General features: G+C 31.8%; 1 protein-coding gene and 1 non-coding gene across 3 annotated transcripts in view; one reads left to right on the top strand and one right to left on the bottom strand.

The window, feature by feature from the left end:
* The window catches only part of LOC147063418 (tRNA dimethylallyltransferase), a 577,495-nt gene that overhangs the window by 481,266 nt on the left and 81,052 nt on the right, over positions 1–15,177 (top strand). The window lies entirely within an intron of this gene.
* TRNAE-CUC (transfer RNA glutamic acid (anticodon CUC)) lies at positions 12,842–12,913 on the bottom strand. The gene has a single exon. It is a non-coding gene; the product is annotated as a tRNA-Glu (tRNA).

The following is a 15,177-nucleotide window of genomic DNA, read 5'->3' as shown; positions in this document are numbered from 1 at the left end:
GTGTAATTTAACAAGATAATTAAAAGAGTAATAATAAATACTAGCTGAGCCAGCTGGCTCTCGCCAGTCTGTCTCGCTAGGTCTTGCAGACGGCTTGGCGGTGTTGGATTTTAATATAATTGTGAAGTATGCATAGATGGCGCCATAGTTTTCTCTTCGGGATGGGTTTTTTATTTACGTCAGACAGTTTGACATTTCGCTGATAGTAGTAGAATGAGGTTGCGGAATCCTTCATCCAGCAGTGGATTGATCCTAGTTGATGATGATGATGATAACGATATGAGTATGTAGACAAATATAATATCACCAATTTTGATAAATACAGCAATTCAAATGACAGATAGGAGTAGAATATGGGTAGGGAGGCCTTTATCCAGCAGTGGATTGGATCAGGTCAATGGTGACGATAACGATATTAATATGTACATAAATATAATATCACCGATTTCGATAAATACAGCAATTCAAATGACAGAAACGAATAGAATCAGGCTAGGGAACTCTTCATCCAGCAGTGGATTGATCCTAGTTGATGATGATGATGATAACGATATGAATATGTAGATAAATATAATTTCAACGATTTTGATAGATACAGCAATTTAAAAGACAGAAAGAAGTAGAATCAGGCTAGGGAGGCCTTTATACAGCAGTGGATTGGTTCAGGTCGATGACGATAATGACAATATGAATATGTAGATAAATATAATATCACCGATTTTGATAAATACAGCAATTAAAATGCAGAAAGGAATAGAAGCAGGCTAGGGAGGCCTTAATCCAGCAGTGGATTGGTTCAGGTCGATGTCGATAAGGATGATATAAATAGGTATAGTATCACAAATTCGTTTAACTGCTAGTAGTAGAATCATGTTGCGGAACCCTTCATCCAGCAGTGGATTGATCCTAGTTGATGATGATGATGATAACGATACGAATATGTAGATAAATATAATATCTCAGATTTTGATAAATACAGCAATTCAAATGACAGAAAGGAGTAGAATCAAGGTAGGGAGGCCTTTATCCAGCAGTGAATTGGTTCAGGTCGATGATTATGATGACGATATGAATATGAGGATAAATATAATATCACCGATTTTGATAAACACAGGAATTCAAATGACAGAAAGGAATAGAATCAGGTTTCGGAACCCTTCATCCAGCAGTGGATTGATCCTAGTTGATGATGATGATGATAACGATACGAATATGTAGATAAATATAATATCTCAGATTTTGATAAATACAGCAATTCAAATGACAGAAAGGAGTAGAATCAGGGTAGGGAGGCCTTTATCCAGCAGTGAATTGGTTCAGGTCGATGATTATGATGACGATATGAATATGAGGATAAATATAATATCACCGATTTTGATAAACACAGGAATTCAAATGACAGAAAGAAATAGAATCAGGCTAGGGGGGCCTTTATCCAGCAGTGGATTGATCCTGGTTGATAATGATTTAAATAATATGTATAACACCAATTATTGCTGAATACCTTTTAAATATTTTTGGGTTATATGAGCTAATTGAATGTATATAAGTTTCATTGGTTTAAAAAAATATTATTTAACAGCCATAAAAAAAATGTTACGTTATCAAATTTTGAAATAATATTCTATGGTATCCAGTGTTGCCATGTCTACTGAAATTTCAGTAGATCAAATCAACTGATATTTTTTTTCGAATTCAAGAAATCTACTGATATTTGTGTTTCTCCATAATTGTAAATTAACTGATGATTCTTTTAATAATAAACTTGTAATGATTTACGCATGACCTTTTTTGATGTTATACACTTCTAAATTGACATAAAAAGCATTGTAACTCTACCCAAGAGCGCCATTTTACCCATTAATATCATCATTGCTTACAGTAAATTAATATTATTAGTTATTGTTATTCTTATTAGTTTTAAATCATATCTAATAAACCACATTTTTCAAAATCTACTGATATTTTATGAAATCTACTAAATTTTTTGTCAAAATCTACTGAAATTTTAAATTTTGACTTGGCAACACTGAGTTGATCGCATAGTCAGTGTTGCCATGTCTATCTACTGAATTTTTAAATTTTGACTTGGCAACACTGGGTTGATCGCATAGTCAGTGTTGCCATGTCTACTGGAATTTCATTAGATCTACTGAAATTTTTGTCAGGAAAAGAAGAAATTATGATATTTGTGATGAACAAAAGTCACTTTTTACATGATTGTAGATTGAGATTATATTGTGAGATTATGTCAATATGCACGCTTTCACCAAACACAATCGTTGAATTTTATACATATTTGTCAATCTACTGATATTTTGAAGAAAAAATCAAAAAATCTATTGAACTTTGAAAATTTTAGTTGGCAACACTGGTTGATATATATATTAATATTTTTGGATTATATAATAAGCTAATTAAATGTATATAAGTTTCATTGGTTCAAAAAAAAATTCATTCAACAGCCGTACAAAAAAAAAGTGACATTACATTTTGAAATATTATTCCTTGGTAATGTTAAAACGCCGATATTTCGTGCGCCCGCGTTTCAATAAAATGATCAGTTTTAATCGAAATTCGTATAAATGTTATTATTTATTTGAATAATTATAGTTATCTATGGGTACTTGTTATAAATGTGAGTTATTGTATAGTGGTGTGCATTTTTAAATCATTATGAGACGTAAATAATATCACCTGTCGTTTTTTACATAAACAACAAATGACGGATGGTACCTAGTTTTTAAAAGTGATTTTTTTTTTGACTTTGTTAAGTTTTATAAAATTGTGCTCACTGCAAATTATAGTCACTCGAATGCATCTGATAAGTAAATATGTGGTGAGTCAATTGAAATACCGTAGTTTAGTATACATAGCGTGATAAATACGCGCAGTGTCAAAGACTTCCTCTCCGTCAGTGGTGTAGAAACTTAACTTAAACAAAGAACTTAATTCATCAAAATTTAAATAAATCAGTTCTAATATGTTTATCGGGTAATCTTATTATGATTAGTTTGTGAAAATTGATTGTATATATCGGTTAAAACGCATTTTAAATTTAAAGCGGCCATCTTTGTTTAGTTGGTTTGAGTGTTACAAACATTGTGAAAAAATAAATTCCCATATTGTCAATAAAGTGACGTTCGTGCCAGAAAGCTCTAGAGAAACATCAATATTATATCGCAAGATAACTTAAATTCGGAAAACCCTTTCTTTCATATTCTATTCGACCGTTTTGAATTAAGAACATTTAATTAGTGTGTTTGACGTTTGAACCCATCGGACATAACGAATAAGGCACACAATCGCTCGCAAAAACGGGCAAAGCTGTAGAATAATAATATATAGGAGATTATTAATATTTACGAAATGAAGCAATAAAATAGGTTTAAACCAGCGGCGCTCAAATAAGAGGCCCTTTTCTGACTGTAATTTAACAAGATAATTAAAATAGTAATATTAAATAATATTAATAATTACAGAATGAAGCAATAAAATAATTTTAAACCAGCGGAGCTCCAATTAGCGGCGCTTATTCTGAGTTGTAATTTAACAAGATAATTAAAATAGTAATAGTAAATAATATTAATAAATACGCAATGAAGCAACAAGATAATTTTAAACCAGCGGCACTCTATTTCAACTTCCTACCAATAAGAAAAACGAATAGTTTGGATAGTTTGAGAGACTGAGGTCGCCATTCGCTCAAATGTGCTATGACTGAATTTACATGACTTCAAATTGATAGTGCCCATGGGAAAGAGGAGGCAAAATTAAAAATTGTAGTGAGTAACAAAAATTAATACAAAACTGCCGAACAATCTTCACCCGATTGACATCATACATTTTTCCCAGGACTTTTATCTCAAAAACACACTCGCCTCTGATAATATCCAGTATTCTAAACCATATTATGAAGACTCGCTGAATGAGCATAATTTATTTTTATATTATTATAAGTAAGACAATCTTTCATAATATTTTAGTATCCGTTATTCTCATCCACTGTCATTTTCAAAAAATACAGTTTAGCATCGATTTTTAGACGCACGTTTTTTTCTGAATTTGGGATGCGTCTTAAAACCGATGGCGTCTTGCAATCGTTGTCATATTATTATACAAGTGGAATAATATTACACTAATTTGTATTGTCATTTCTCATTATATTATGTATTGCATCTTTTTACAACGTTTTTATTAGCTCGTATTCTTTTTTGTCCGGTGGTTCTTTTTCCGGTACAAATCTTGCAATCGATCTTTAACTAACTTCCCGACTAGCTAGACCTGCTAGACATTTGAAACTTTTAGAATATATCAGAACACGATGCCAATGCATTTTTTTAAATACTTTTAGCCTTCTTTAAGTAGAGTTGAATTATTCATTTTCAGTTAATTCGGTTTTGTATGAAAAGTTATTTCGACACCATTATTGGTTGCTAGGGGTCTGGGGTCCTAGCAACTAAATTATTAATTAATACGTGCGTTACTATGGAAATCAATATGACATTTCAGTATTATTTCTATCAAGTACTTTTTTTTGATCGTTTAAGCTAGTCAAGTCAAGTTTATATGATTCTACAGAAAATTTTAAAACGTTGCATATAAAAAGTTCTTTTTATCTTGTAATTATTAATAAAGTGTTTTTGATGATTTATTTGAATACTTTTATTATAAGTCTTATAATCGATGCAAGATGGTATTTAATGATTATAATTTGTAAGTACATATTATTTATTATGCATTGATATTAACATTCCTATCGATGATTGCTGAAGTATTTTAATATGACATAGGTATTCACGATTAACTAACACTAAGGAACACCCAAGAGCTTTTTTTTTAAAATATATTTCATTGAAATTCAAATGTTTGCATTTTAAAATGATATTTTAAACGTATATGCACATTGACATATCTGTATAATAATATTTTAATGTTACCAACAACAAAAGCACTCGTGTACACTTTTTTACAAGTAAATAAAAGCTGTGCAGAAACTGGTTGTGCGTAAGCGGTTTGCTGACATTTATTATTAACACAAGCTTTTTTGGCTTCACGTAATATGACGTGATAAAGTTCATTTACATTTAAACTCATGCGTTGTGTCTCTCTTAATAAACATATTACAATTTTAAAGCTTTCGAAATACTACACATACTAGACAACTACCCATTATCTTATTTTTATCAGGACTACATTTACAGCCAAAAATTGAATGGTGGGTCCATTTTTTTCAATGAAACTTAAATTACTAATACAAATCAAATAAGTATTAGTTATATTTTTTTACCAATCTCTAGTACATGAAATTCTATTTCGATATTCACCTTTTCTAGTTAAGTATGTTTGCTTAATGAAAAATATTCTATTTGTACACATAAATGTTTTTGCGGTGTTATGCAAGTACCTCAAAATGGCGAAATATGGAGGTTACTGACTTTGAAATTATATCATTTATAAAGTTAATCTGAAGCTGTTAAATTCTATAAAAAGATATACATCGTGTTTGATATAGTTATAGAGGCAGTAAAGTGAGCTTGCTGTAGGTATACGCAGGGGAGCAGAGACGTTTACTAAAGGCTATCGAGATTAGGGATATTGTATACATCGAAAAAATAGCCCCATTTTTAGACCATCCCAAGTTAAAATGTCAAGAATTAGTACCTACCTAATGAATATTTTCATCATCATAGTATTTTGTCTCTTAAATTACCGGTAAGAAGTTTGAAGGAATCGTTAAATTATAAGTTTTGTAACATAACTTACTAAGTAATCATTTATGGCTTCGTTGGGCAATTAATTAACGTCCGCCTATATAAGGGTCAATTACTGTTAATGTGGTACGATGGAGTGAATATGTCAACTCTTTAATGGCGCCACATCATGTAACGAGCGTTAACTGCTAAACTGTCATAAATCACGTCTCGTCCAGGATTTAAAGTAGTTCTAGCAGTGAACTACCGTATATGCATGCACCCACTTTTGATTAAGGCATTATGACACTATTATCATACTCCCAAAAATTTGTTTACTTAGTTTACTCAGATCGTTAAAAATAATTTTACGGTAATTTTCAATGATTTTTTTGTAAATTAATTCTACCTTTTACCAGTCTCTAAGTTAGAGATGCATAGAATGAATGTCGATTTGCGTTAAATTGAAACATAGTCAAAAGGAGATCCATTATTAAAATATCATGCCAGGCACAAACCCCCTACCGATCAGTAAACTTCGTTGCTTTCGACCACGGCCCCAACCCTACCTTCGCTATACTCAACGACGACGTGCACTAATGCAATGTTTAAGTTCCATTATCTCAAAAAATGGATCAACGACTCCCATTTTTTTCATTTCTTTCTGGAAATCATCTTTGATGAATTTATTAGTGGGAGTTCCAACTTTAAGGCTTTGGCCGTATGACCCATGTTTGGAGTAGCGAACAACCCCAAATTTTTAATAGGCTGTATTGTCACATCAGCTTCATTTGATTGCGAAAAGGCTTTTTGAGCGGGACAGAAAAACCTTTATATAATATGTACAGTCTTTATCAAAATTGTTTGTAATTAGTTTTTATACAAATTTTAGGTGGTTTTATACAATTTTATTTGTCTGCGGGCAGACGTAAATATGTTGGTCTGATCTTGGAGAAAGAAGTTGTTTTTGCACACATGAAATCCGATACAAAATACGACTACGTAAATCGCACGCGTAAGACGCAATACTAAAATTGGATTTTAGTGGTTTCATTTAAAATATACCATTATGTATGTTTAATGAGTTAACGGAGGCGCTTGTTTATATTGTATATGACTACTTTTCCATAAAAGGGGCGTTTAAAATTGCTGATCGTCCCAACTTATCGGCGACACAAATGCGCCCAAACCGATTCGAGGGATGATTACATTTGCATAATAACTATTAATAAGTATAACGAAAATCGTTCACACACTTTCCATATACTTAGAAATATAATAATACCTATAACCTATACGTACATTGCTAGTTATATTATATAGTCAGGGACGGAGATAAGATTCTTTTCATACATAAATTGATACATATATTATGGATATATACATACACACACAAATACGTATGTACGTCCATACATACGTATACATTTGATCATACTAGAATTATATGGGCCTTTACAGAGTGAACGTTGAATTAACAGATTTTTCACCCTTCCATAATGGCATGCACCACATGACCACTAATATTTGCCCAACTTAAGCCATTATTAAGAGGGCCCCATTAAATGTATTAAAGAACGATAAACATTGCAAAATATATTACAGATCATTCACTCTATGGCGGACAGCACAACCGTCATCCATGATCTCTATCTCGAGCTCTACCTCTTCAGTCGGCCACACTTAGCCTTTTTGCGTCCTTCATAACGGTTTCCACACATCTTCTTACAAGGGTCGAGTACCTACTGGGGTTCCTGCATAAAACCTTGTGAATAGAGTTGGGTATTTCCCGAGAAAATTTCAATCTCGAGATTCGGGATTTCCCGAAATGATGAAATTTTGAATTCTCGAGATATCTATAATATATATTTATATAAGAAGACAAACAAAAATAGAAGTAGGAAAACAAAAATAATTCAAAGCATTACTTATTAAAATTGAATTTCAAAAAACACAGTCAATCGCTGCGTCTGACAATCGCGTACGTTTTTGAGACACAAAATTCCCTGATGTTTCAAAAATTGCGCTCATTATGAGTCGACGTTGGCTTAATTGTGTTTAATGCCCCGATCAGTTTTTGAACGTTTTATGTTTCTGTCCACTTTTTTCATACGTGAAATCGTTTTTTCAATTATTAATATTTGATAATAAAGAAATCCCGAATCCCGAGAAAAGGTTCTCGAGATCCGGGATTTCCCAAAATGTTAAAAATTAAAATTCTTGAGATTCGGGATGGAAAATCTCGAAAATTTCTCGAGAATTCCCGTCGGGAAATTCCCGAAACCCAACTCTACGAGGTGCTATAAATCTAGACCCATCGAATTTAACAACGTGACCGGCTTATCTGAGTTTAAATTAGAATTTTCAAATACTTCTAAAATACTGAGATGTTATAATTCGTTCTTAAAAACAGTTTTCCATTATTTAAAATATCTATATTATTAAAACATCCTCTGTCGTATTCTATCGTAGACACGCCACTTTTCATTTATACACTGTTACTATCTAGTATACAAAATTGTACAGATGGGTACAGCACCAGAATTCTGAGACGTACCTACCCGTAAAATGAGACCGACAGAATATACAATCTAATTTCCATACCAATTTTGCTACTGTTTTGGTTGTTCGTACACATTTGGACCCATATAACAGTATGGAATTAAATTTATGCGCATAAATTGGAATTAACATTAGACAATAATTTTGATAATTACCCAGATTTCCATGTGTTTATTTTAATATCAGGTATTTATTAGAAAAGAAATAACATGCTTCTACGCCCATAAATCTTAAAGCTGATATTATATTGCTGGAGTACGTACAGCTTAATTACACAATACAACAATATCTAAAATAATATATTTACAACAAACGTGTGAAAATTACCAACTTACTTTAAAAGCATACCAAACAAAAACATCTTGTAATGAAGCCTAATAGACGGTATTACATTAATAAATGCCTTCCTCATTTTCTGTATCTATCTAACTAATGTATCTATTTTTGCGTTACCTGTTTAGTTTTTCATGTATATAAATAATATTAATATGTATAATAATTATGAGAGAAATAAATTTATAGACGGATACTAAATACCAATAGCGAAGACTCCTTAATAGGCGATTATTTGAAGCCTACCTTCATAAGGAAAATATTTTTTAATTGCATATTGACTTATTTATATAATCACTTGATTATATATTCTATAAAATAATGTATTTTGCGAACGAGAGATGCCGTATGTGTAGGAATGTATTACACAGATAATCTGCAAAGGTTTTAAAAAATATATTATAGCGCGCCATCTGTCTTGACGTAAATAAAGGTCGGATTATGTTTCAAATAATTCTCAATTTTATTCATATGGACTTTCCATCACGTAGCCACGCCCAGTCTATCGAATTGTATGAAATAAGGTAAGCTCCGATCGCAGAGCCTAAAACCGAAAAAAAATAATTTCTATGGAGTTTAATCGAATATTAATAAATATAGAATATATTAAAAATAAAAAGAACTTTTATCTAATGATTTTTGATATGTATAAATGTTTTGAAAAAATACGTAATTTAAACTGATCCCTTAATTTTATGTCGTCAGTGAGTTTTCGAAGTTTCATTAAATTAGTGTGCCGTTGTCATTGGTGTGTACCTATTCATTAGTAGTAATATCGTATTAGGTATCTTCTTATTTCTCGTAAGTATACCTGACCTTTTTATCAGATCTCCTCAGCCTACCTCTTTCCAAAAGTCACCCATCGCCACTGCTAAATACGGATAATATCAAATATTACAATTATTGTTATCCGCTTCTTATTTGCAATTTACCCACCGAGCTTATAAATATTATCCTTGTCTTAAATGACCCCAGATAAATTATTCACGTATGTGCTAATTTTCAGTTATCTTATTTATTCATATTCAATATGTTAGTTTTTTTTTTTAATTCAATATTCACTTGGTATTCACCACCTACAAAAATTATCATGTTTCATTCGCATAATAAGCTTTATTAAGTAAGTACCAGAATTTGTACCTGTAGGTATAAAAATAGTTATATAATCCGGGAATGGGATATTTTACAACGTTTTTGTTAGCTCGTATTCTTATTTGTCCGGTACAAATCTTGCAATCGATTTTTAACTAACTTCCCGACAGCTAGACATTTGAAACTTTTAGAATATATCAGAACACGATGCCAATGCATTTTTTTAATACTTTTAGCCATCTTTAAGTAGAATTGAATTCATTTTCAGTTAATTCTGTTTTGTATGAAAAGTTATTTCGATACCATTATTGGTTGCTAAGCAGATTGTCCTAGCAACTAAATTATTAATATATACGTGCGTTACTATGGAAATCAAAATGAAATGTCAATATGACATTTCGATCGTTTAAGCTAGTCAAGTCAAGTTTATATGATTCAACAGAAAATTTATAAACGTTGTATATAAAAAGTTCTTTTTATCTTGTAATTATTTGTAATTAGTTCGTTTATTGCTGTTGTTATAGGAATTCTAAAATAAAATTTGTATGAATTATTTTCAATTTATTACCTTAATGAAGTTATGGCTGTTTGCAAGTTAGCTTCAATTATTTAACAGCACACAATATGTAAATGAAAAATCCATACATTCTAGTGCAGTTTTTGAAATCATGAGTTCATTGTGTCGTTACTTCAGCCGTACGAACTTATTAATCCATGATTATAGGTGGTGGAGGTCTTCGCGAACGGTTGCCTTTATTGGCGGACCCTCGCCTCGAACTAATTATTTCAGGGGCTGTTAATTAAACTTGGCCTGGCCGTTTCGCTAATACTGCTGTGTATTACCAACTTAATGTACCCAAGTGTACCGTAATGTGGCAACCCTGCAGTTACCACTTATTGAAGAGCTCAAAGTTTGTTCCCCCGCGCTGTTAATGAATATTGCATGTCCCGTTTGTAGAACGGACATAATTATTATGCTGTGTTAATATTTTCGTTAGGTGATTAAAATATATTATTGTACCGTTTCATTTTCCATCATGGCTATTTGCACCTTGAAAATAGCTTCTCGAAACAAACAGACCACTAGTGACATGAAATTCTTCTAGACTCCTCTGCCATGGGATTTCCATTGTGTCTACGGTTTGCTTGTCGCATACTTTCCTTAAATATATTCTAAACTTACTTTATTTGTAACTACGTATCTTAAATCTCTAGATACCATAAAAGCTTTGCCGATTAAGCTCAAACAAAAGCTTATCGTCTGGATTGCGATAGAATTCAAGCCTAATTCTACCCATTTTTTTCTTCTTTTTTACTGAATATTAAAAAATAATCACCAAAATTTTATTTATCTTGCGAATTGTAGTATATGTCGGTTGAAAAGGACGAGTTTCTCAAGTCGGTTCAACCTTCAATCGGACCAGTCGATCATTGCGACTTGGTATATATGAGAGGTAATTTCTCAGCATTAAAAAAGTTTGTGGCATTTAACGGCGGCGAGCGAGAAGGTCTTTTTTCATCGATATATTATATCAAAATAAGAATCACGCACACTCTAGGGTCTTAGAAAGTTGGTCCTGGGACATTATCAACACAAATTTGATAGGTTCCTGGATGGTGAAGGAAAAAGCAAGGTTATATTAGCCTAGACCAATTTTAAGGATAATTTTGGTATTCGTCATGAAATGTCGGATATTGCGAGAGGAAACCACGTGGCGTCCTTCTCTCGGTCACTCCAACTAGCCAATTGTCATATTTTCGATGGAATCTTAAGTAATAATTATATCATTCCATAATACTCAAATCGAGATTTTTCTTGCAATCTGGATTGCCGTTTTAATAATTGTTTTCTTTCACCTGTCACTGTCGTGTGGCCTTAAAAATTGCAGACCGAATACTTTATGTCCTTCATTTTTATTGCGCTTAATTGCCGAAATCCTGTATGACACACTAATTCTTGGAAATTGGCTTAAGTACCTAATTGGATTACTCTCCTTGTGAGGTGAGCATCAAGTAGATAATAAATAAAAATTACCCGTGTCTCGTCACCTGTCAAATTATTTTGGACTCAGTAAAAAAAACTTATCAAATTATTTTAATTTTCCTTGAAATCATAGTAAGTATTATAATCGATATCTCTATTAAATATTTTACTATCTTATTACTGTAGTAGGCTGTCATAAAATAATTATTATAACGATCGTAATATCAACAATTAATACAAGATAGTAAACGTATGGTAGTAACGATATAATATCAGTATACAGAAGCAATCGTTGAGCATGTCTGAACCAGTGGCGAAGGGTGGAGGTAAGCTTTTAAGATCTGACATAAATAGTCCACACTAAACTTTGTCAGTGACACTAATTTATTTTTATTGAACTAAGAATGAAAACTGTAGACAGTGCTGGTTAGTTTTTAAAAATCAATTAAACCCTGCCTAACCAAACCATTATAGTTTAGGTATGCTATGGGCGATCCGACAAAAATCGTACCTTTTCAGTCATACTTATTTGTTTTCATTGAATTAGGAATGCATAGTGTTACATATGGTGTTGGTTGTAGTTGTTTCCAGTAGATAGTAGATTGAAATAGGCTGATGATGATTGAAACTTGAAAAGGAAGCTTTAAAGAAAATTCACTGAATGAATGAATAAGTCGCCTTTCATCTTTCAAATCTAGTGTGACTGCGATGGGTTACATGTATATTGTATCTACGTATTACATTTCTCCGTACCACAATTCATCGTGAGCTGTCTGACCGGAAAGAGATGGTCGAATAGCATTGTGATAACGCGTCCTTCGTGGAGCATCGCATGTTCAAATTGTATTAGATTCAATATGAACATTAATTTGACAAGTACGACTTGATACTTATGAGCACTTACCAGAAAAAAACGTTTTTATTACGTATTTTTATGTGTTTTATTTAGACGTGAATTTGATCTCAATTCTATACTTACGGTCATCTATTTCCGACAGAACAGCGTACGGTCAACTGTACATGTATACATTTATTGCCATGATGATCTCAAACGTTTTTTCACGATGACCAATAATACATAATATATAAGTACTAGTCCTACATAATAAGTTATATTTTACACTTTTTATTTAAAAATACAATAAAACAACACTGATGAAAAATGAAAAAAAATACATTCCGGTACCGGGAATCGAACCCGAGCCTCCTGGGTGAGAGCCAGGTATCCTAGCCACTAGACCATACCGGATATATCTCTACTTCAATGAACGATCATATCACTTTGTGTATATGATTGATTGTATGCGGTACCTATACTAGTTGTGTTGTCTGTATATTTTAACTTTCAATATTATTTACTCAGAAGTAAAGTTATGACATGCGATATAAAGCTCTCGGCATTTTCTGAACTAAAACTCACAACATGTGGCATTCGACACACAGTGGGTATGATTATAATTATTATTATTCATTTCACTTTCCAGGAAAAGTCCTGTTATTCTTCCAAAACGATTTGCCGTTCTGTAAAGCGGATAATATAATATTTTGTTATTATATTAATATGCCTACTATTTTCTTGAGTTTACCTCGGGCCCAAAGCTCCTCGTATGTATTTACAAATTTTCAACGCACATCATATTATTATATGATATATAATATATAATTGGGCAAGCTCTTGATAATACAACAATTTATTATTAGAACTATCACTTTGACCGGTTTTGTCTGTTTAATATCACTGTCAACGCTATTTTATAAATTAAATCAGTGTACTCACTTATATTTTTATTATGTTGCATATTTTTTGTATTTATTTGTATGTCAGGGCTCGAAATGGATCGGAACGCACCGGAGCGCCGTTCCAGTTCATAACATCCCCAAAATTATCGCTCTGTCTCGTGGAAATATTAATTTGACCATCTAAGCGAAATATGCCATATAATAAAAAATCTAACACACTTATTTTTTAAATACATATACAATTAGATAATAATGTTAGGTACTATTTTCGTAAAATTATTGAGCGCTCCGGTTCGTAGAATTTTACATTTCGAGCGCTGTTGTATGTAAATAGTATAGTAATTTTCTTATTTTTCTTTATATTTTTCATATCATGTGAACGTCTTACACTTGCAATGTGAATGTATGATATTCGCTTAAATTAAAATATAACCAAAAACTAATATATCTACTTATATATAATATGGAAAAGCCTCAAGCCTCAACCCTCAAACCAAGAACGATCTTAAATACAATATTGGATCAAGTGGTAAGTATAATAACGTCATATTAATCTTTGTGTACCTACTCCTGACGCCATCTATAAATCAAGTTAGTAATATTATCAAGATGGTAGCCATTTTTGATCCGCACCAATATCAATAGTAGCTTACTTAAATTTAACTTACCTAATTTGAATATTACTGTGTAGAGTATATGAACTTGCTAAATGATTAGTTCACTTCAGGTGTGTATCGAATTTGACAACTAGATAACCACATTTAGCACTACAAATTGATCTCAATAATGTAAGGTGCTTAGTCTTAAAATAAAGGTGACTTATGATCAATGAAATGTTCGACGAAGAAGGTATCACCTGGTCTCAATGCTAAACTTTTCAAGCTCTTCAATGAAGAATTTTCGTCCTTTAAAATGTATTAACAAATAATGATAAATTAAACAATTTGTACGTATGAAATAATTATGTATAAAGTCAATAATAAAAGCATATATTCTGAGAACAAAAACAATATAATGTAGATAATTGGTAGATTCACAGTGATTGCCATTGGTTTCGTTAATCCTTCCCAAAATAGTATGAATTTATACTTAACTCATCTACTGGGTACGAATAATAATTATTATACATTGCATATCAGATCACCTATGTTGCCATTTTTGTATATTTCTGATATTGTATTATAATCCATTAATATTCGATTAGTGTTTCGTTTTAATAAAAAAGTCATGTATCAATCATATGATCACCCTTTCCGTATGTTTTACATTTTTTGCCTAGTCATTCCAAGATATCAGTGATAACCAACTATTATTAGGTATTTTTTTTTTTATTATTTTAGCTAATAGCCCTTCGCACGGTCGATGGACATAGTTGTTTTAAATTTTTTGAAGTTATACTTCTTTTGGCGCGTATGGAAAATCAGATCAGATTGTATTTTTGGAGTGTGACATGTAACACATAAATTATTTTTTCACACGAAAAAAAACGCACTCGATTGGATTCGAACCACCGATTGTTCGGTTATCAACCGAACGCACTACTTTTACGCCACCGTATGATACTGCAATCGTGACAACTATACAGTATAATATTGTAGCTTAGAATTGTTCCGTTGTCTAGCTAGCGAATTTATTATTGTCGGCCATTTGCAATTCCTTACGTAAACAAACGATTGAACGACAGTGACAGTTGGTACTATAAACATAAAACAACGAGAAACCATTAAATAATTTTGTAATATAAGATAACGTGTATAGAAATAAACCATCGGC

The sequence above is a fragment of the Rhyacophila brunnea genome, unplaced genomic scaffold, assembly GCF_057557595.1.
Source record: "Rhyacophila brunnea isolate RB1 unplaced genomic scaffold, BYU_Rbru_1.0 scaffold_9, whole genome shotgun sequence".
Lineage (NCBI taxonomy): Eukaryota > Metazoa > Arthropoda > Insecta > Trichoptera > Rhyacophilidae > Rhyacophila > Rhyacophila brunnea.
The sequence above is the reverse complement of the archived record's forward strand: the minus strand, read 5'-3'. Positions and strand labels throughout refer to the sequence as shown.